The 22,808-nt window shown below is 37.0% G+C and overlaps 1 pseudogene; it reads right to left on the bottom strand.

Annotated features, from left to right (window-relative positions):
• Positions 1-5,627: 5,627 nt before the first annotated feature.
• Positions 5,628-7,144, bottom strand: LOC112626572 (annotated as a pseudogene).
• Positions 7,145-22,808: the final 15,664 nt, after the last annotated feature.

Below are 22,808 nucleotides of genomic sequence, written 5' to 3'. Positions count from 1 at the left end.
TAATTGATAATTTGTGGCCAGTTAAAACTTAAAAGATAGCATTTATTGTTAATATTTCTATGTAAGTATGATTTATGTACAGTTTATTCTAAATTTTTTTTCTAGTAGAGATCACAGAAACTAAAGATACGGGGAGACTTCTGTTGTCAACTGCGTAAGAGAGGGGATGCCTTTAATTCTTGTTTTTTAATTGGTTTGCTATGATCAGAAGTATATCATAAACATATTCTTATGAAGGCAAGTTTTATACATTTGTTTTCCATCACTTTTCGGTTGTAAAATCTAAGTAGTCCTTGTCTTTTTTTATGTTTAACTTACCTAATACAAAGAGCTCTAGTTGAGTCAGAAAATGAATTGGCTGTAATTTCTAAACTCTAAGCATAAATTGAAATCTCCAGTTTTATAGGTTTTTCACTTTTGAATTGTTAATATCCCTTATTCATGACAAGTATAGACTTTGTCTTCCTTTGACAGGACCCTTTTAAACGTAAGTCTTCTTTACCCTTGGTCTTGTGGTTCTATGGTTGTCTGCACTATCACCACCAATATTTAAGAGGACTCTTACCAAATTTATAAGTAAAAGAATATTGTATTTTTAAGGCTCTAAATAAGAAAAAGTCTTAGTATGTCCTCAAGATACTCTATTTCTTTAAGATACTTAGTCTTTTTATCTCTGTACTAGTGGATAGAACCGTCTTTGTTGAGAAGTTTGGGGCTGTGGGAGTTAAGTGAAGTTATTGATTCCTGGGTTCCATGTTACTTTATTGCATGTTTTTTTGTAAAGCTCTTTTAAATAAGATTTTATCTCATAAAATTACAGCTTTATATAATTATGTCAATTTAATTGCTTTTTCTAATATGTCTACGTCTGATTTCAAAAGTGAAATAACACAGTTCCCTACCTTTAAAAAATTGAAAATCCTAGGATTGGTATCTATTTCTAGTATATTTTCATCCTTATAATTGTAGATTATACAACTATAAAAGATACTTGTAGTAGTACATAGTTGTTCTAAAAACTAATATCTTAGGTAAGTTTTCCTTTTTTCTTTTTCCCATGTTGAGTCTTAAGTTTTTTCAAGACAAAAATTCTTAAAGTAGTAGTAGCTAAAATTTGGTAAATTATGAAAATGGAATTAGGTCATGAATGAATTTAAATAAGTGTGATCGGTATTATATATTGGAAAGTTGAGTGAAAATTAGGCATATTCCTCATGCTCTTTCAGAGTAATCTTTCACGCACACAAAAAATAAGCCTGCATTGTATGCCATTAGGCAACAATATCTTTTTGCTTATCTCTTCAGTAGCTGATGGTAGAATAGCTTCTAATCATCTAAATATAAATTTTTACAGAAATGGTGGAAGCTTTAGTTATACAGAATTTGTAAAATGTATTTAAACCTTTCCGATGATCATCTTAAGAATAAACTAGTGTTTTGTAGTATTTTGCATCACTTCATGCCTAGGATAATGTACTGAGATGTGTCCTTTAAGTGATTTTGTCATTGTGAGAGCATCATAGAATGTGCTTAAACCTAGATGGTCTAGACAACTACACTACACTCCTAGGCTGTATTGTATAGCCCATTGCTCTTACTCTACCAACCTGTATAGTAAGTTACTGAATATTTTGGGCAATTGGAACACAATGGTAAGTATTTGTATATCTAAACATAGAAAAAGTACAGTAAAAATATTGTTTAAAAGATTTAAAAAAAACAAAAAAAAAACCATGGGGGACTTATCATGACTAGAGCTTGCAGGACTAGAAGTTGCTCTGGGTCAGCTGGTGAGGAAGCGATGAGTTAATGTGAAGGCCTAGAATGTTATGCATTATTGTAGACTTTATAAACATTGGACTACACAGCTATATTAGATTTATAATAAATTCTTTGATAATAAATTAGCTGATTATAACTTTTTTACTTTATGAACTTTACCTTTTTAACTTTTTTTGTAATATCAGTTAAAACACTTTGTACAGCTGTACGAAAATGTACTTTTTCTATTTTTAATTTTTTTTCCTTGTTGAACTTTGTCAAAGACAGATACAAACACACACACTAGCCTCGGCCCACACAAGGTCAGGATCATCAATATCAACTGTCTTCCATTTCCACGTCTTGTCCCACTGGAAGGTCTTAGGGACAATAACATAAGGAGCTGTCATTTCCTAGTTTAACAATGCTTTCTTCTGGAATACTTCCTGAAGGACCTGCCTGAGGAAGTTTTTGCAGTTAACTTTTTTTAAAAAATAAATAGTAACATACTCTAAAATAATCATAAAAAGTATAGTGTAATAAATACTAGGTGATAGGAATTTTTCAGCTCCGTTATAATCTTAGAGGACCACTACTGTATGAGCAGTCTATTGTTGACTGAAACACATGGCTGTATTTAGTTCTCTTCCTATATCACTGACTTTGAACATGTTGATATATTTGAATTATGAAAATTATTTTTTTATTTTACAGATAAAATATACAAATTAGAGTTGTAGAATGTTTGGATTTCTTTAAATACTCTAAAACTTTAAAAAACCTTGTAGTAATTTTAGACACAGAAAAGTTGCAAAGTTAATACAGAGAGTTCCTACATGCACCATTCAGTCTCCCCTAATGTTAATACTTTAAGAATGGAACATTTGTCAGAACTAAGATGTCAACATTGGTACAACACTATTAACTAAATTACAGACTTTATTTGGATTTCACCAGTTTTTCTACTAATGCCCTTTTTCTGGTTTTGGACCCAATCTAAGACACTACATTGTATTTAATCATTATGCCTTCTTACTCCAACAGTTTTATCAGTCTTTCCTTGTTTTTACAGATCTTGACATTTTTAAAGAGTACGGGTTAGATATTTGGTAGAACATCCCTTAATTTGGGTTTGTCTGATATTTTCTCATGACTATACTGGGATTATAGTTTTCCACAGAAGATGTACATGATATAAACATGACATCACTGCTAAGTTTAACCTCGATCACTTGGTTAAAATGGTATGTGCTAGGTTTCTCCATTATAAAGTTACTGTTTTCTCATTTCATATTCTATTCTGTGGAAGTCACTAAGTCCAACAGTGCTCACAGGGAGAGGAGTTAAGCTCCATTTTCTTGGGAGGGGTATCTACATACATAATTTGGAATTCTAATGTAAGGGAGATCAATTTAGTCACTCATTTTTCAGTGTAGACTTGTAGATACGTATTTTATAATTTTGGCCGTACTATCCAGTACTGTAATTATTTGTTTTGTTGCTCAGATTGTTCCAGCTTTGGCCTTTGGGAGCCATATCTTTTTGACATGGTCCCATTTTTTTTCTTTTTAGTTTTTACTTTTTGGTACTACCAGGCTCTCTTCAATGGCAGGATTCTATAATTCATCTTTATATACGACTCACTGGATAGTGCTTGATGGTCAATAAATTTGTTGAATGTATAAATTTACACAATAAATTCCCCAAAAACTTATTTCCCTTAGGTCATAAAGACTCTTTCTCCCATAGTCTGACTTATGTTTAATGAGAATTGGAGTGCGTCTTGAATTAAAATTGCTTCTATATTGATTATCCACTTAAAAAAAACAACATAGTTCACACCGTTTAGGGCTAGCTGGCTATTGCATCTTTTAATCAAGATGGGGGTTAGGGGAAAAGTCCATTTAGTCCATTGACTAAATTTTTCTTCATCTTTTTGACATCATTATTGTGCTCAAAATTTGTACTTTGCATCTTATTTTGAAACTCATAATTTTTCTTAGGTAAAATTGTAAGAGCTACCATTTGGATGGGCGTGTGTGTATGTTTGCAAATGACTTTTTAAAAGAAATTCTGAACTCATTAAAACCGACCCATGTTGTATATTCAGAATTCGTGCACAGCATGATTGAAAATCAGTCATAGTCTACAGGTTTGGTAACAAGAGTTGTTCTATGTAGTCAGGAATTTCAAAGAATTTTTTGGTAATTAAAACAAAATTGGCAGAAGAATAAAGATGAATGGGGGATGAAAAATAAATCTTACAGCTTTAACCTTTTACTAATATTTTAAGCCATCTAAAAGTACTTCAAAAATAAAAAATTTTAAAGCTGATCCAGAAAAATTAACCATTGACTACCACCCAAAAAGGAGAAATTTGGCTTGAAAGAGACTTTTCTCCTTTTTCTATTCTGTAACCTCTGTAGGCTGAGCTTAATGTCACAGGTGAAAATGATTTGAGGATGCAAATCAAATGAAAATGTACTTCTGTCTTGCTAAGCTAAGGCACTGAAGAAGGTAATAAAGAGAATGAAACACACGTCTGAATATTTAGAGAAACAATGGTATGTGTGGGTCTTGTTTTAATCTGAATTTGTCTCTTAACAATTGCATTTTAACTTGTTTGCATGTAAAATCATTTCTAATTTATTTGGACTTTGGTTTATGATTCACCATGCTTTTATTTCTTCTTTCCTACCTTCCTACCTTGCTTTCTCCTTGAGAAATCTCAAGGAGATTTCTATTTCTCTCTGTTGGTTTAGAATGTATACATTCTACTTTTTAGAAAAACCTTTTTAGTAGCTACTTTTACATTTTTAACATGAACACTGGGTTGACTTGTGTTCCTCAAAAAATACGTCCACCCAGAACCTTAGAATACAACCTTATTTGGGGTAAGGGTCTTTGCAGATATAATTAAGGTAAGGATCTCAAGATTAGGTCATCCTGGATTAGAGTGGGCTCTAAATCCAATGATGAGGTTCCTTGTAAGAGGCAGAAAAAGAGAAGGCACATGAAGGCAATCTCACAAAGGGGCACGCCACGTGAAGACAGAGGCAAAGATTGGAGTCCTAGCTACAAGTGAAGGAACGCCGAGGATTGCCGGCAGTCACCAGAAGCCACGGGAGACATGCAACGGATTCTTCCTCAGAGCCGCCAGAAGGAATGTATCCTGTTAACATGTTGGTTTTGGACTTCTGGCCTCCACAACTGTGAGAGAATACATTTATTGTTTTACTTAAACCACCAAGTTTGTGATAATTGGTTGTGACAGCCCTAGGAAACTAATACAATATGCATACCAGCTTAACAGAACACAGACCTTGGGATGGTTTAAATCTATCATCTTGCCCTAATTTTTCACGTTGTTATAGGTCACAGATGTTTGCTTCACCTTGGTTTTCATCCTCCTCCCATTCTCATTTTGTTGTTACTATTTTAGTTTGTGATCAATCATACTTATTTACCAGTTTTATTGATAGCAGTATTCATTACTTGCAACCCATTCCTTCCTTTTGGGAAGCGTTTTCTTCTTCCTAAACTACTTCCTTTAATATTCTTCTTTTGAGGGCAGGAGAAAGTGGATACTGTGTATGTTAAGCTATGTTTATCTCATTCAGACAGCTTTTCCCTCAGAATTTTTGTTATTGTTTAAGGAGATTCCTTTAATATAATGAATACAAAAGCTTGTTGAGATAGTACGCCTACAATTACACAGCTTTGAAAAAGTTAAACAATGGTTACCGAATGGCTATTTTTATTATAGTATCTACAGTGTCTGAAAACGTATATTATAACTGTAGATGCCTCACAAGACATCCATTTAATCATAGTAGTGGATCTTCTACATAGAATTCTCAATGTCTTTATTCTTCAGATTCTCCAGGCTTATGAATATCGTCAATCTTCAAAATCATTCTAACCATTTGTGTTGCAAAAGATGTTTGTTGCTTTTTGCCAGTCAAGATCTCTGTGACATGCTGTTGCTTCATATCATTTGTCCCCTTGTGCAAACAGTGCCAAGAGCAGGGTTCATCTCCATCACTTGTCTGGCTCGGACTTTTGTCATAGTCTGGATGGGATTCATGCCACTGTTTTCAGAAAGGGCCGTGGGGTGACCGCAGAACGTCGGCAAATGCTCTCATGGTATACTATTCTAAGGTGGGGCATTTATCCGCCTGTTGGCTAACTGCCAGAGCACAGGCTATCTCAGCAAACCCTCCTCCATATGCCACACGATTATTGTGGATGAGGTTTGTGATGACACATAAAGCATCGTGAAGGGATCGTTTCACCTCCTCATTGATCATCTTATTTCCTCCTCTAATTAAAATGGTTACAGCTCTGGAGTTCTTACAATGCTCGATAACCAGCATTTTATCCTTAGTTGTCCCAAATGAGATCTCCTGTACAGGACCGGTAAACCCAGGATCTCGGGCATGAGCTCTGAGAAACTGGGACAATCTGCCCTCTTGTTGAGATGGCAATCAGTTCAATTTCAGGTCCCCCTACCCAGCGAACCACAGGGAAGTTGTTCTGAAGAAATAAGTGATTTGCTTCATCATCAAAGCCCAACTGACAAATTGCTAAGTTAGCACCAGTCTCTTTAATTTGTTGAATCATCTCTTCAAATGTCTCCTTTTCATATTTCTGAAGAGCTTTATAATCCATGGAGGTCACATCCAGCTTATGCTTTGTTTTTGGCTTGGGTGGTTCAAATGGACGTGTGAGAATTGCAATCTCAGCATCTTCCATCTTCCACTTTTCTCGGCATCTGTGGGTGACTGGAAATCCTTATCCATGATCACGGCCTAAATCAGTTTTGTGTCCTCCAGCCTCCTGCCCACTTTGCCTTCTACGTTGACGAGCTCAAAGTCAACATCTCTCTGCTCCATATCTGCTACAGTGAGGACAGTATTCATAGCAATCTCAGCCATTTGTTGGTACCAACTTTGACCACTTTGAAGCCCAGCATGGTTTTTGTAGTCTGAATCAGGGGTTCAGTGTCCTTTATGTCAACAAGGACACTATGATTGATCTTGTCCAGGTTCAATAGCAACACTGGTAGCCTCATAAGCATCAGCTATTCTGATTGGGTGAATGTCTCAGTCTAGCAACTGCTTGACTTCTTCTAACAGGACACCAACCAGGACTACCACTCCTGTGGTTCCAAGTCCAATTTCATCATCCTGAGACTTGGACAGTTCCGCCATCAGCTTAGCATTCTGATGATTGACATCCATCATGCTTAAGATGGGGCCCCATCATTAGTTACAGTCACATCACCATCCTTATCCACCATCATCTTATCAAGCCCATTTGGTCTAGGTGCTGTCCTCATCGTATTTGCTACAGCCTTTGTTGCCATTATATGAGACTTAAGGGCCTCAGTCCCATAAGACAGGACTTGTAGTCCTGATCCTTGATGATTAGGAAAGGGTGCCCATTGATGCCATGGTGTAGCCCCAGGAGCTACTTTTCCCTCAGAATTTTGAAGATACTAATCTATTGTCTTTTGCCCTCTAATGCTATTGAGTTCAGTCATTCTTTGCTCCATTGTGAGTAATCTTTTTTTTTTTCTCATTTTCTTTTAGATATTCTCTGTCTTTGGCATTTTTTAGTTTATGACGAAACTTGTTGTGGATTTATTTATTTATTCTGCTTGTGACCGCAGTATGATTCTTTAATCTGAGGACTCATGTCTTTCTTTTTAGTTCTGGAAAATTATTACTCATTATATCTTTCTATGGACTCTCACTCTCTTTATTCTTTCTTTCTGAAACTTCTATTAGGCGTATTGTTAGACTTTTCCAATCCATTCTTTGTGTCTTAACTTTTCACATATCTTCTATCTTTCTGTACTTGGTTCTAATTTTCTTAAATCTTCTATTCACGAACGATATGACTTCCTATCTTATCTGCTAACATTTATTACTTGTTTTATTTCTATGCTTGTATTTTTATTTTTAGAAGTTCTATTTCTTCTTTACAAGTTTACCCATTTTTTTGTTTGTTTTCAGTTTCTACATATCATTTAAAACTTCCCTACTTTCTGGTCTCCTTATGCTATCTCAAGTTCTTAGAGTGTTGATCCTCCTGTTGTAGTACTGCTCACTGCTTGATGGATACTTGTCTCATGTATATTGTCACTGTATTTTTGTAGGTATGCTCAGCTGTTAGCATTTCTCCAAGGGAAAATATGCAATCCCAGGACTTTGGGAGAATTCCATCACAGTAATCAGGGCCCCAGCAATTCCAGAATCAGCTTCTTATATTAAATTTCCATCTTGGGCATTTTATATGAAGATGATGGAGTTAATTTGGATTCAGTGTACCAAGTGCAGGGTTAAAGTTTCGGTTTTTCATGGGAGCATTTGGTTTTGAATCCAACCCAGAGTAATGGGCAGACAATGGAAGTTTCTTACTTCCATTGGACTTGAAAACTAGTTTTTTTGGCCCTCTTTACTCAAGGAATAGTCTTTTCAGAGTTCCTTAAATTATGTGAAATTCGGTTTCACATAAGTTTCAGCTTCTGTTTAACTGAGACTCAAGGAATGCCTTCTGTAGGTGCTAAACCCTCAGTTCCTAGCCATTAGATGATCTCACCCCCATTAAAGTTGGTATTTTCTCATACACTTACTATTCTGACTTTGAATAACCCTCTTCATTTTTGAAATTTATGGATTTTCCTTTCAAGCTTAGCCATTTACTTAAACAATTTTTTTGTGCATGTATCTAGCTTTTCCACGTGTTTGGAATGGGATAATATTCTGTACTAAGCTAGTCCGCCACTGTCATTTCACACTATGCGGGATCATAAGTACCAAGTATTAAGGGAGTTGCTGTTTTATAAATCAGAGTTGATTTAAGATCATTCTTATATTGACATTCTCCCTAAAGTTTAATTACACTTTGTTAATAGATCAGAAAAGTATAGAATTGTAATTGTGCTGAGAATCATATGTGACCTTGGGTATGCCCATGGAATTCAGTTCTGAATGTGAACAGTGTCATTCCTCTGCCACAACAGAAAACAAAGTTGCTTAGAGCAACCTGTAATGAGGCCAAGACTTGGAACTGAGAACCTTTTGAGCCATTGAGCCTGTCTTCATTTTGTAGTCACAGACTGTAGTCCTAACTCAAATAAACTTTCCTGCAAGGTCCAGGATACAAGGAGGTTAAGAGTTTGTATAGTGCATTTCCTTTAATTTACTAGAAAAATTCACCCGTGTGTTATTTTAGTGTATAAAGTACAACTTTTATTTATATTCTTATTTACTTGTATATGAATCATTTAATGTTTAATGGCCCTTTAAAATAATGTCATATGCCTCTAGCAATGGACTACTACCTCAAGGTAGCTAAAGGAAGAAATGTGTATTTAATACATTCTTTCATCACAAGCACTCTTTTAAATATCTTTTGTGTTTTTATCCTTAAGACACTTCATTTAATACATACATATATGTAAATATATAGAGAAATACCTGTATATCTACTTACTCGTATATTTCTATATATATGGAAAGAGAGATCTCTCCCAAGACACTACTTAATATAAAGCTAAATGATAATGCACTTTGTTGGATTGTGCCAACAGCATAACAGATAGTGCATTTGCTGGAGTGCTTATGTTGAAGTTAAGGAGTGGCTTATTAAATTATAATGGCAAGATGTTTTTAGTCATAGAACATGCAAGCCATCAAGTGTCAGGTGTCTAAGAAAAAATTAGATTTATCAGACGACAACACACGTGAAATAATTGTGACCAAATTTGTTTTGCTTGCTAGTCACCTAGTTATCCACAGGACATGACAAAATTGCAGACACAGAGAAGATGGGATAAATCACCCTAATTATCAAACAGATGAAAAATAATTTGGCTCTGGTGATGAGAATCTTATCTGAAATAACTCATAGCTCATTGAAACTTTTTTACTACATTGAATTCATTCAACATACCTTATTTGCAACCAACAATTACAGTGTAAAAGGATTAAGTGTTATTTCTGGATCTTTGCAACATATAATTACAGTGTAAAGGATTAAGTATTAATTTTGGATATATTCAAATTTCCTTGGGAAACTACTGAATATTACCTTTTCTAGAAATGTAAAGTTACATGTGATTTTATTCATTCAATTAGATTCAACAAACTAGATCAAAGATAATGATGAGCAGAGCACAAAATAAAGGCAAAAAGGAAACAAATAAATATTGGAGAGTAAAGATTAATATATTACTTACATGGGTCTCTATTTACTAGCTGTGTGACCTTGACCTAGTTAATTGACTATTCTAAGCCTCAGTTGCATGATTAATGAGAATTAATACTTTCCCCACAAGGCTTTTATGAGGAGCAAATAAAGCATTTAAAAGACTAAGTAGAGTACCTGGCACATAATTTCTAAATAAATGTAATAGTATTATTATTTGATGGAAAAGTAAATCATTAATATATCATAAATACTAGACTTATTTGGGTTTTAACCTTTAAACAAACTTTATGTCTATGATAAGCTTATTTTATACTTGATTAAAAACGTAGGCTGGATGCAGTGGCTCGTGCCTGTAATCCGAACAATTTGGGAGACCAAGGCAGGAGGATCCCTTGAGCCAAGAGGTTCAAGACCAGCCTGGGTAACATAGCAAGACTCTATCTCTACAAAAAAATTTAAAAATTAGCTGGGTATGGTGTCGCACGCCTGTAGTCCCACCTACACAGGAGGCTGATGTGGGAGGATTGCCTGAGCCTGGGAGGTTGGGGCTATAGGGAGCTGTGATCATGCCACTGCACTCCAGCTTGGATAACAGAGTGAGACCCCATCTCACACACACATACACACACACACACACACACACAAAAATTTATTTTTTGAAATGTGGAATACAAAACTGAAGAGTGCAGCTGATAGTCAAAATGAGTACGTTGTTCTCAAAAGATGAATTTGAGAGGTAGTAGGAGGAAAGAGCTTAGAATTAGAAATGCTTCATTCTTAACTTTGAATCGTGACCTAATACATTAAAATTCTGTAACATCATTAAAAATAAGCCCTGAAATAGCAGGCCCTAGAATAAGAAATTTGCTAAACTTTTCAAAAGCTGTACTTTGAAGGGTCTCAATTGTATTGTCTTTCAAACATGGAGAACTGATTTCTAATTCTGCATATAAGGGGAAATTGGCCACATTTTCAGTATTACGAGCAGACTCCTAATGCTCAAAGGAATTATGTTCTGTCTTTTATTGCCTGTGGGAGGAGTGTTGCTAAGAAACAGAATTCCTGATACATTCTGAGGAAAGCAGCTTGTCATTTTAGTGATGCACTGAGAATAAAATGCAGTGAAGGCAATGTATTTTCAAGATCTGAGGCTGTTTCTAGCCAAAGAAGACTGCATCTCCGGCTGATTAGATGTAATACATTTGGTTATGTGAAGCTCAGAAAACAAACCTTTAAAGCCTGTATATTGATGCTCTAGAAGCCTATATGGCCTGCCAAATCATTATTTTGTTTTTGACGGATGAAAAGCAAAGAGCTACAGAGTTTGCAGGATGGAAGGAAATGAATATGCCTTGAGCACTTCCATATAAGCATCAGGCTGAGCTCCCTTGCAGCCACATCTCATGGACTCTCCATGATAACTTGTGAATAAGTTGCATTATCTCCATTTTACAGATGAGGGAATATGTTCCCCTGAAACGTGACCAAAGTCACAAGGTTACTAAGTGTCAGAACTCATAACATCAACCCTGTGCTCTCTGACTCCAAGTGCAGAGTTCTTGCCACTACACTTATCATGTGTCTGTTTCCATTTTCAGAGACGAAGTAGGGTCAGAGTTAGACCACAACTGCAGAGGAGATTGGGCAAATTCTTTAATGTCAACACACAGGTTAGGCTTTGAAGAAGGCCTAGATTTCTGGTTTCATTTGTCTGCCTCAGAACAGGCACTTCCTCATCATTTTTTGTTCTCTAAGATCCTACAACCTCAGGTGAATATGCATTCTTGACAAAGATCTGTAAGGTACACAGAGTAGGGAATTACTGACAGTCTTTCAGTAATAATATTGTCTGGTACAGTGTGGGTTATCTGAAATGCTACGCATCTCCAGGGTCTCTTCTCATTTTGTTTCTGTACCACCACGTTTTTAGACTTTCACCCTCACCTTTGTAGCACTCATATCAGTCTTCTCCATTATGGTAACTGGGTTCATAAATAGCTCATGGGAATAGACATTGTATTCAGAAGTAGAAAAATTCATTCAACAAGTATTAATTGAGAGTATACTATGTGATAGGTGACATTACAGGGCTGGAGAATCAGCAGCAATTAAGACAAAGTTCTTGTTCTCATGAAGCTTATCTTCCCATAAAAGAGAGACATGCAAAAAGAATGTCAGATTATGCTGCAGAAAATCCCAATGTAGAGAGATGAAGAGTGAGTGGGAATGGGACTGGGGTGGCAATATAGAGGTATCTGATTACAGAGGCCTCTCCAAGGATCTGCTGTTTGAACTGAGATCTGAGAAGTAGAAAGGAGCAAGCTGTGCAGCCTTCTGGAGATAAGAGTGTGGAAGGCAGAGAGAAGAGCAAGCATAAGGCTCTGAGATAGGCTCTCACTTGCTCATTCAAGGAATGGCAAGGACAGCACAAGTGTGGAAGAGGTTGACAGGTGCATTATATCAGGTCTTGTTGGCCATGTGGAGGAGCTAGAGTTTTATTCTGGGTGTGATGGAAAGCTGAGAGATGGTTCTGACCTGGAACTGACATATTCCATGTTATTAAAAGAAACTGGCTCCTGGAGAATCAGTTGTTGCAAGTAGAAGCTTAGAAACCTTCAAAGGGCTCTTGCTGTAGGCAAGAAGAAGGAGACTGGGACTAGGGTGTTAGCTGTGGAAATGGGAAGAAGTAGAAAATCATAGGCTAACACTTGGAGGTAGTTCCTAAAGGATTGCTGCTGGGTTAAATGAGGAGTGTGAGGGGAAGAAGAGGAATCGGGGCTCTAGCCAAATGCTTGGCAATTTGTCACTTTCTTAATAGTTATAAAACAAAACCTGTCCTGCTTACGATAATCCAGTCATTTTCCTTCTTCTTTGAACCACAGTAGTCAGCAGTCAATGGCAGTATATGTTTATACATGAGTCCTAATGGAATTTTTATAGTCAAATATTTACAATTTTTAAACATTAATTTAATTTTGTTACTGAAAGGAAGGAGCAAATATTCCTTTAGCTGTCAGAATTTTAAAAGTTAAAGAGAACCCAAAGACATAAATAAAGGAACTCTGCATATAATCGTTGGTTCACATGTGATATAGTTTCGATATTACATTACCAGCCCTTCCTTCCAAATCTCATGTTGAAATGTAATTCCCAAAATTGGAGGTGGGGCCTGGTGAGAGGTGTTTGGGTCATGGGGCAGATCCCTCATAAATATTTTGGTGCTGTCCTTGCGAAAGTGAGTTCTCATGAGATCTGGTTGTTTAAAGTGTGTTGCACTTCTCCTCACTCCCTCTTGTTCCTGCTTCTGCCATGTTATATGTCTGCTTCCCCTTCACCTTCTGCCATGATTGTAAGGTTCCTGAAGCCCTCGCCAGAAGCAGATACTGGAGCCATGAGGTATAACCTGCAGAACTGTGAGCCAATTGAACCTCTTTTTCTTTATAAATTACCCAGCTTCAGGTATTTTTTTTATAGCAATGCAAGGATGGCCTAATGCAACATGGAACATAAAAATAAAATCTACAATGAAAAAAATTTTTTTAAAATATTGGCCATTTAGAGATTCATAGGAAATATTAAGACAGTTTCACCATCTATGCTTGGAGTACATGTCCTCAAAATACTATTAATAGCTCAAAAGTGAAAAAAAGTAAGACTATTTAGCTTATGGGTCTTCAAGGAGTGCAGAAATTTAGATACACCTAAATATTAAAACAAAAAGAGAGAACACACATATATGGCATACACACTGTGAGAAATATATGCCAAAATAAATATATGGCATGCACTCTTTTTCATTGCTCTCTAAAATGAAAGGGAGACAGTATCTTCATTGGAACATAGGATATTCCTTCTGGTATAAATTTATGACAATCACCATGCAAAGAAGTCATCCTGGATTGCTAAGTCAATATTGCATTATATTACATTAACATAATGTATTATGGTAGACACTGTCATCAAATTAATACTTAAAAGTACATGACAGAGATGAAAACACTTTTATCAGTGAGTCACCTGGTGGTCTAGAGTAGACATTTATTCTCCTTCCCACCACCATCCTAGCATCATCTGTTCTTGTCTTCTTGAAACAGCCTCATGCTTTTGTTTGAGACTGATTCCTCCCCTGGTGGTTACAGCCTTAGACGGATTGTTCTGCTGACACTGATCAAGATGGGGCAATCAGATGCACTGTCTCCGGATTAGAATCTCGATGTAATACAAACATTAAAAAATGGCTGGCACTCATTCAATTCAACAATGGCATCTTGAAGAAATCCCTCCTGTTGGTTTCAACTACCTAGATTCCCAGAGCAGCCTGTTCCTGTGCCTGTTGAGGCCTGGTTCTTCAGCTTTCCCTCAGCAAGTATCTGCTACCATATGCTCTTAATAAATCCTATTATTTGCTAAGTTAGCTGGGTTAGTTTCTAATGCTTGCAACTGAAGAATCCTAACTGAAACACAGTTACATTTTATCTTTTTAGTAATAAATCCTTGCTTCAATAAAAACTGTTCCACTGTTTTGCAAAAGAACGCTTGAAGAAGACTTCTGTGCTCTTTAAATACCTAGTTATAGCTAAGACTTTAGAAGGCAATTGTGTTAAGAATCTGTGTATTTAAAAATGACTTTAGATGCCCCATCAGTTCTCATGACTTTCTCAGGGAGACACAGTGTGATATGAGTGTTCATTTAAACGTATGCTGCTATTCCTACAAGTTTTCTTTTTATATGGTTTAAAACAACTATGTGTCCTATACGGTTTTTGAAGGTTCATTTTCAGTTTATGTTGCCTTTTTTGTCTTTGGAAGTGTTCAAAATTTATTTAAATTTGCCAAAATGCCACTTTCTTACTTGTGATTTTCTGTCAAGAAAAACAGTAGAAGGCATACACAGGGGGATCAGCCAAGCAGAGATGTGAGCCTGGGCAGGGCCTGGCCTAGTGAATTCACGTGTGGAATGCTAGGCCAGCCCTGCCCAGGCTCACATCTCTGGATGGCTGATCCATGTAGACATGGATGAACTCATTTTGGAAGATGAAAGAAGAAAAGGGTGTTCAACTTCTCTTTTCTCTAGTATTTTATAAACACCTTTAACATGTGTGATTCTGCACAATAAGCCTGTTGCTTTCATGTTGCATCCTTGGTTGAAATGAAGAAACTACAATCTAAACAAGATATTCACAGAGATGCAGAAGGAGAATAAAGCCAGTGAAGAGAAAAGCAACCTAAGTTGTAAATGACATGAATGGCAGGAGAAGTAGGAAGATAATTAACTTATGCAACCAAGTTCATGCAGAAAGGGTATTGGGCTAAGGGTGGGGCAGTGCTTACTTTTATTTATCATAGGCAAGGTACCAGTAGAGTGTGAGCAATGTTCTATATTAAAGAAATAAGGTGTTGGATGTCATCACTGATGCTACATTTTCTTCCAGCATTGAGTTATGGTTGGAGGAGGTCTCTGAGAGATACACTAGTCACTTTACTTGCTTTTCAGCCAATCACTTCAAGCAATATTTTTTATTACCCTAAATTGTTAGATCCCTGTTTCCCAGGCTTCATCTTTCCACAAAAGTTTTTCCATTACCAGCCCTTCTCTCCATTCCTTACTCCAAAGGAGACATAAATACCTGATTGTGGACCTTGTTGACTTAGACCTGTCAGGTATCTCTCCGGCCAGCCTGCTCTAAGACAGGTGCATTCTCCATTCACTCCTGCCTCCCATGCAGTAAGCATACCTGGGTCAGGCCCAAAACCTACCTTCTGCAGGCACTTCAGGATATCTCTGTCTCTGTCTTTGCTATCTGGGCTAAACAGTTACAAGGCAGCAATTTACTTTGTAGCAGAATAGGTGAGCTTTGCATGGTCTGGAGTCTCAGCCTCTTCTGCAGATGGATCTTGGTCAGTGCTATGAAGAAATCAAACCAGTGTAAGGGGGTGTAGGTAGGGAAGAAAAGAGGATAGGCAGTGTATTCATGGGGAGCCCCTCTGAGGAGGTGTCATTTAAGCTGAGACATGAATGCTATAAAGGAGAAAGCCATTGTGAAGATTTGAGGACATACTGCTTCAGGCAGAGGATAGAGCAAATGTGAAGGTCTTGAGGTGAGAACTAGCCTGAATTTTCTAGGCTTGGATTTCCAGGAATAGCAGAAAGGCCAGGGTGGGAGAGTGGCACGATATAAGATCAGAGAGAGAGGTAAAGGCATGAGTAGAGATTGGAAAATTGAGAGATTTAACAAAGGAGACTGAGAAAGCAGTTGTATTGTGTTGGTTCTCCAAAGAAAGAGATCAAATTAGATAGATAGATAGGTAAATAGATATAGATCTCATATGTGAGATATATACACAATTACATAAATATATATATAATTTATGATAAGGAATTGGCTCACAGGATTGCGGAGGCTGGGAAGTCTAAACCTGCAGTGCAGGTCAGCAGGCTTAAGACCCAGGAGAGTCAGTGGTACAGATGAAGTTCAAGGGCAGGTCTACTGGAAAATTCTCTCCTACTCAGGGGCAAGTTGGTCTTTTTGTTCTATTCAGGCCTTCAACTGACTGAATGAGGCCCACCCATATTATGTAAGGCAATTTTCTTTACTCTAGCAATTCAAATGTCACTCTCATGTTAAAATCTACCAATTTAAATGTTTCTCTCTTCCCCAAACACCCCAACTTAGAACAGAAACACCCACAATAATGTCTGACCAAATATGTGGGCACTCCATGGCCCAGCCAAGTTGACAAATAAAATTAACCATCATAGCAATACAGTGAAGTAGGAAAGTTGGCTTCTTGATATGATCTTAACACTTTCTCATATGCATGTGAGCTGAACAAAGGCGCAAAAAAAAAAAAAACAAACCACATTTAAGCCCACATTTTAACTAGAAGCATAGCCCCCTGTAAGGGACCTTAAGGCTAGCTGGGCCAACTTTCCATTCAATGAAGATTTTTCAGTCTCTGTTTAAACACTTCCAGTGCTGGGGAGGTAACTATATTATAAGACAAAAAGTTCTGTTAATGTGAGTCTCTATTAAACAGTTAATTATATTGAGGAAAAAATCTTGCTCATGAAGCCTGATTATCCCTCAGCTTCTCTAGCACGTAGTAAGGGAATAGTCCATTAACATTAACATCTGAATGTGTTAACTCGGAAGCACCACTCCTGCAGAGGACTCTGCCAGTTCTGGAGCATTGCAGAGTTTGGGGACAGCTCTCTCAGTCCTGGACTACAAAGATATTTTTCCACAGGGCACAAGCATGCCCCCACGTAGTTGGGTCAGGATGGATTCAAATATTGTTTATCTGAAACCACTTGTCTCTGACATGCAAGTCTTGCTGCCAACTCTGCCAGGCTGCCTCAGAGTGGTGAATTCACTCTTAGAGGCCTCTCTGATCCCATAAGCTGGCTTCTGTCAAAGTCCTAAAGGCTGTCAGCCTTGTCTGTGTATGTCTGGACCCAACTGTGGACACATGTTTTTTCCAGCCTACATTTAGATCAGTAGACATAAATAGATATGAGGAGAAAGGGGTGTGGTCCAACTCCAAATACATTTGTAAATAGTAGCTCCATTCTGGTTAAAATGCTTTAGTTGGAGTGACCACACATTGGTCCCAGTTTTGTCCCCTGGTGACACATCTCCTTTTTACCCTGTAGTCAGAATACAACTTTCTCCTAATACTAACTCTATTTTTATGAAAATATGATTAAATTGCAACCTAGACATTGATGAACAAGACTATTTCTTTGTAAATGAATCCCCTGAGTATAAACCCACCTGAGAGTCTACCACCAGACCAGTGTTTTCAATGTTGGTGGAGAAGTAGGTTTCAGAACACTGTGTAGATGCTGCTCTTTAAAAATCTCTGATTGGAAATTGGCCACAAGAGAATATTCAAGTTAGTCCAAAGAAAGAGGATTACAGAATAGAAAGTCCAGAAATAAATCCATGCATCTACAGCCAAGAAAATCTACTGATTTTCAACAAAGATGCCAAGAACACGCAATGGAGAAAGGACAGTCTCTTCAATAAATGATGCTCAGAAAATTGGATGTCCACATGCAGAAGAATGAATCTGGACTCCTGTCTTTCACCATATAGAAAATTCAACTCAAAATGGATTAAAGACAAATGTAAGACCCAACACTATAAAACTCCTTGAATAAAACACATGGGAAATGCTTCATGACACTAGACTGGGCAATGACTTTTTTTGGATAAGACCTCAAAAGCAAAAGCAACAGCAAAAAATTAGACAAATGGCAATATATCAAACTGAAAAGTTTCTGCACAGCAAAGGAAACAATCAGCAGAGTGAAAAGAACATACAGAATAGAAGAAGATATCTGCGAACTATACATCTGACAAGGGGTCAATAGTCAGGATATATAAGGAACTCAGTAGCAACAAACCCACCCGCCAAAGTCTCAAATAATCCAATTAAAAATGTGCAAAAGACCTGAATAGACATTTCTCAAAAGAAGGCATGCAAATGGCCAATATGCATATGAAAAAAATGCTCAGCATCACTAATCATCAGGGAAATGCAAATCAAAACCACAATGAGATACCACTTCACTATAGTTAGAATGGCTATTATCAAAAAGACAAAAGATACAAGTGTTGGCAAGGATATGAAGAAAAGTAAACCCTCACACACAGTTGGTGGGAATGTAAACTAGTATAGCCACTATGGGAAACAGTATGGAGGTCCCTCAAAAAATTAAAAATAGAATTACTGTATGATCCAGCAACCCCACTGCTGGGTATATATCCAAAGGAAATAAAATCAGTATGTCAAAGAAATTCCCCATTCTCATGTATATTGCAGCACAATTCACAATAGCCAAGATATGGAATCAACCTAAATGTCCAAAAACAGATGAATAGATAAAGAAAATGTAGTACTTGCACACAACAGAATACTATTTAGCCATTGAAAAAAATGAAATCCTGTCATTTGTGACAACATGGGTAAACCTGGAGGACATAATGTTACATGAAATAAGTCAGACACAGAAATATAAATGCTGCATGTTCTTACTCATATTTTGGATCTTAAAAAGTTGATCTCATATAAATAGTGAATAGAATAGGGGTTACCAGATGCTGAGAAGGGAAGGGTTGGACAGAGGTTGCCCAGTAGGTACAAAGTTAAAATTAGAATAAGTTAGGCATCCTGTTGCACAGTAGGGTGATTATAGTAAACACTAAGGTATATATTAAATACTTAGAAGAAAAGATTTTGAATGTTCCCATCACATAAAAATGATAAATGTTTGAGGTGATGGATGTGTTACATGATGACTTGATCATTACATAATGTATACACATTTTGAGACATCACTTTGTACCTCATAAATACATACAATTATTATGTGTTAATTAAAACAAAAAAGAAGATTAATACAGGGCCTGGCCCAACCTCTTTAAAGTTTTGCTTTCTACTTTAAGAAGTGAAACACTTAATAAATAGCATTCTGGAGGGGACTGGCTCTAATGTTCAGAACATGGTGGGCCAATCTTGAATATTTTTAGCTTTCTATTGTGGATTAAATATGTCCCCACAAAATCCATATATTGAAATCAAATCCCCAATGTGGTGGTATTTGGAGGTGGGACCTTTGAGAGATGAGTGGGTCATGAGGTGGGGCCCTCATGAATGGGATTAGTGCCCTTATAAAAGAGACCCTAGAGAGCTCCCTCACCCCTTCTGCCATGTGAGGACACAGTGAGAAGACACATCCAAAAACAAGGAAGTGGGCCCTCACCAGATATCAGATATACTGGCACCTTGATCTTGGACTTCCCAGCCTCCAGAACTCTGAGAAATACATTTCTTTTGTTTAAGCCCCCTGGTATATGATGTTTTTGTTATGGCAGCCCTAATGGACTAAGACACCTGCTGTTTGCACAGACTAGGACATAACATCTTTTGTCCTGATCTGTTTCATTAGAAAATTCAGTAGCTATAACTTTTAAAATTGTATTTTTAATCCTGAGGAGGACTGGTTACACAAATATGCACAAATGGTATTTTTGGCCATTGGGCTCTAGTAAGAAATTGAGGACACCACTGAACAGAGATTCTCAGCAGACATGAACCACTCTGTGTACAAGTCTTTGTTTTTCCCTTCTGTAGTGCAATGTTCTTTCATCTCTTTCCCAAGCCCCTCATCCCCTCACAGAATCATAAACTTCGTACCTCCAAGAATTACATGTGCATACCAGCATTCACATTTTCCCCTCAAAAATGAAGTTTCTAGTATTTATAAGAATACTTACGCTTTTGTAGTATTTGTGATGATATTATTTGTTACCAAATTTTGCTCATTTCATTGTAAACTGCTTGAGAAAGGGATAATATCACAAATAACTTTTAGGCTTATATGTTTTAGATAACATCGTGTGCTTAAAGAACTACAATTATTTGGTGAAGGGATAAAAATAATAAATGCATTATATTTGTACATTAACATATTGTTTGAAAATAAATTGCTTTCTTTTAAAAAGGGATCATATACTTAGTATAAACAGTTTTTTGTTTAATATTTGACAAAAAGGAATGTCATTGTAATTTCACTATTCACATATAACTACTACTAAAATTTTGGCGTGTTTAGTCTCCGATTACTGAAAAATCGCATTAAACAACTTTTGTTGTAAATGGAATGTTTCTTGTATAATTGTGTTGTTTCTAGCTCTTATCTCACTGCAGTTATATGTTAATAGATACAAAGAATCTAATGTTATTTCCTATATTTATTTTATTTAAAGAGAATCCTCTCTGGATTCAGGGACGAGTGGCTTCATTGACATTACTGTTCGAATTTGAAAGGTGCCTGCAGAAGCTAAGGTTCATCACTTAGGAGAAGCAACCCCAGCCCTACCCTATTGAACTTCAGGGTTTGAGGATGTGCCTGTAAGTGAAAAAAACAAAACAAAAAAACCCACTAAAGCAATTATTTCAATGATTGAGAAGTTTTTGTTTGTGTGTTTCTTACCTTTTGCTTTAGTGATCAGGCAAGGTTGTTTTGAGATCTGAGTTATCTGGAAGCTCTTCACATTTCTACTGTTGTGGCTTTCACTAATGGGCTAAAAATGTTCCTGTTGTGTTGAATCACTAGACAACCTTTCCAAATGCTACTCTTTCCTACCAAAAATGTAGTTTAGCTATCGTTGGGCTGAAACTCCCCTCCCCTGAAGGTGAAGGGTTCTAGGCCTCAGGATTCTCCTGGAGATGCTGTAAACTGTTTTGCTTAGCACCCATTCCAGCCATCTTTTAGCTTGGCTTCCAGTTCAAAGAGGATAGAGAGCTAAGCATTCATTTTTCCACCTCCCTTGAAGTGATGGTTCTGCATGAGACCTTGCTTCAGCTAAGGTGATGGTTCTGTGTGAGACTCAGAGGTGGAATATAGTAAGGCATTGGCTGGGCATAGGAGTGGGTTGGCAAACAGTTCTTTTGACAGGCATGGTGCTAGAGCCATCTGTTCTTTGGGGGCAGCTGAGGCAGCATTTCTGGCATCAGCCCTTATCAATGTAGATGCAGTGCCACAGACAGCAGGAGTGTGTGTTCTGCCAAAACAGTCACGTGGTGTGGGGTGGCTTTCTCCTAGGGCTCAGTTCTCTGGTCCTCCCAGATTCTATAAGCTTCTTAGATCTTTTCATTAACCCCTCTGTTTACCCTAGACAGAAAGGAATCACTTGACTGCAAATAAGAACCGGACTGCAGAATAAGATGTATGGACTAGAGCCATGGGAGTTGGCAGAAGTTTGAATTTGTTGGATAGTAAAATTTCAACAAAATATTTTGGAACTTTGTTAAAGTTGCCAATGTTTTGTTTTTCCAAGAAAGGATTTTAACAATACATAATTTATTATCACTATAACTTAGCTAAAGAAATGTTTCGAAGACTAAAAAGTGGAAAGAACATACACTCAGAAAAAAATTTTCAAGTTGAAATAATCTCACTTGATGAAAAATATCTCACAGTAAATCCTTATGTCTTCTTTTTATTGTCCTTGATAAAACTCATTCATAGAAAATTATTGGGAAACCATTGGTTTAGGAGGGGTCAGCAAGCTTCACCCCACCACTGACTATTTTTGTAATAAAGTTTCGTTGGGATACAGTCTTGCTTATTCATGTACATAATGTCTATGGCTGCAGTAATGCTGCAGTGACAGACATGAGTAGCCAAGGCAGTGACCATATGGCCCACAAAGCTGAAAATATTTACTATCTGGTTCTTTAACAAAATAAGTTTGCCAACTCTGAATGATCTAAGGGATTCCTTCTATCTAGAGGATTCTAAAAATCCTTGAGTGATACCTTTAAGGGTTCACTTAATAGATCCACTGTTTGCACTCCCAAAGTCATTAGGGAATTCATTCCTTCAGCAAACATTTATTGAATCCCTATTATGTGCCAGGCTCTCTTCTGGGGACTGGGGATACAGGAATGAATTGGAAAAGCAAGTTTCCTAAGTTCATACAATGCATGTTCCAGTGAGAGGAGACAGACAGTAACAAGTAAATGAATAAATAAATGATATTATCTTGTGTAGTAATGAATGTTTCCATGAAAAACCAATAGATGCTTTACTGAAGACTGATCCAAGGGGAGGGTGACTGTGTCCTCATTTAAGAGAGGTGCTAAGGGATAATTTTCAGCTCTCCATTTCTCTTTCTGTGGAATGGGTTTGGCCACAAAAGAGTCTAGTTACAGATCATGTGTAAATACTTACGCCAGGGCCAATTCATGATAGTGCAGTGAGGGGTGGGGGACAAGAAAAGGAGCATAAATACGTAACCCAGAGAACATAGTCA

This window comes from Theropithecus gelada, chromosome 6 (genome assembly GCF_003255815.1).
Source record: "Theropithecus gelada isolate Dixy chromosome 6, Tgel_1.0, whole genome shotgun sequence".
NCBI lineage: Eukaryota > Metazoa > Chordata > Mammalia > Primates > Cercopithecidae > Theropithecus > Theropithecus gelada.
This window is presented reverse-complemented; position numbering and strand designations above follow the sequence as displayed.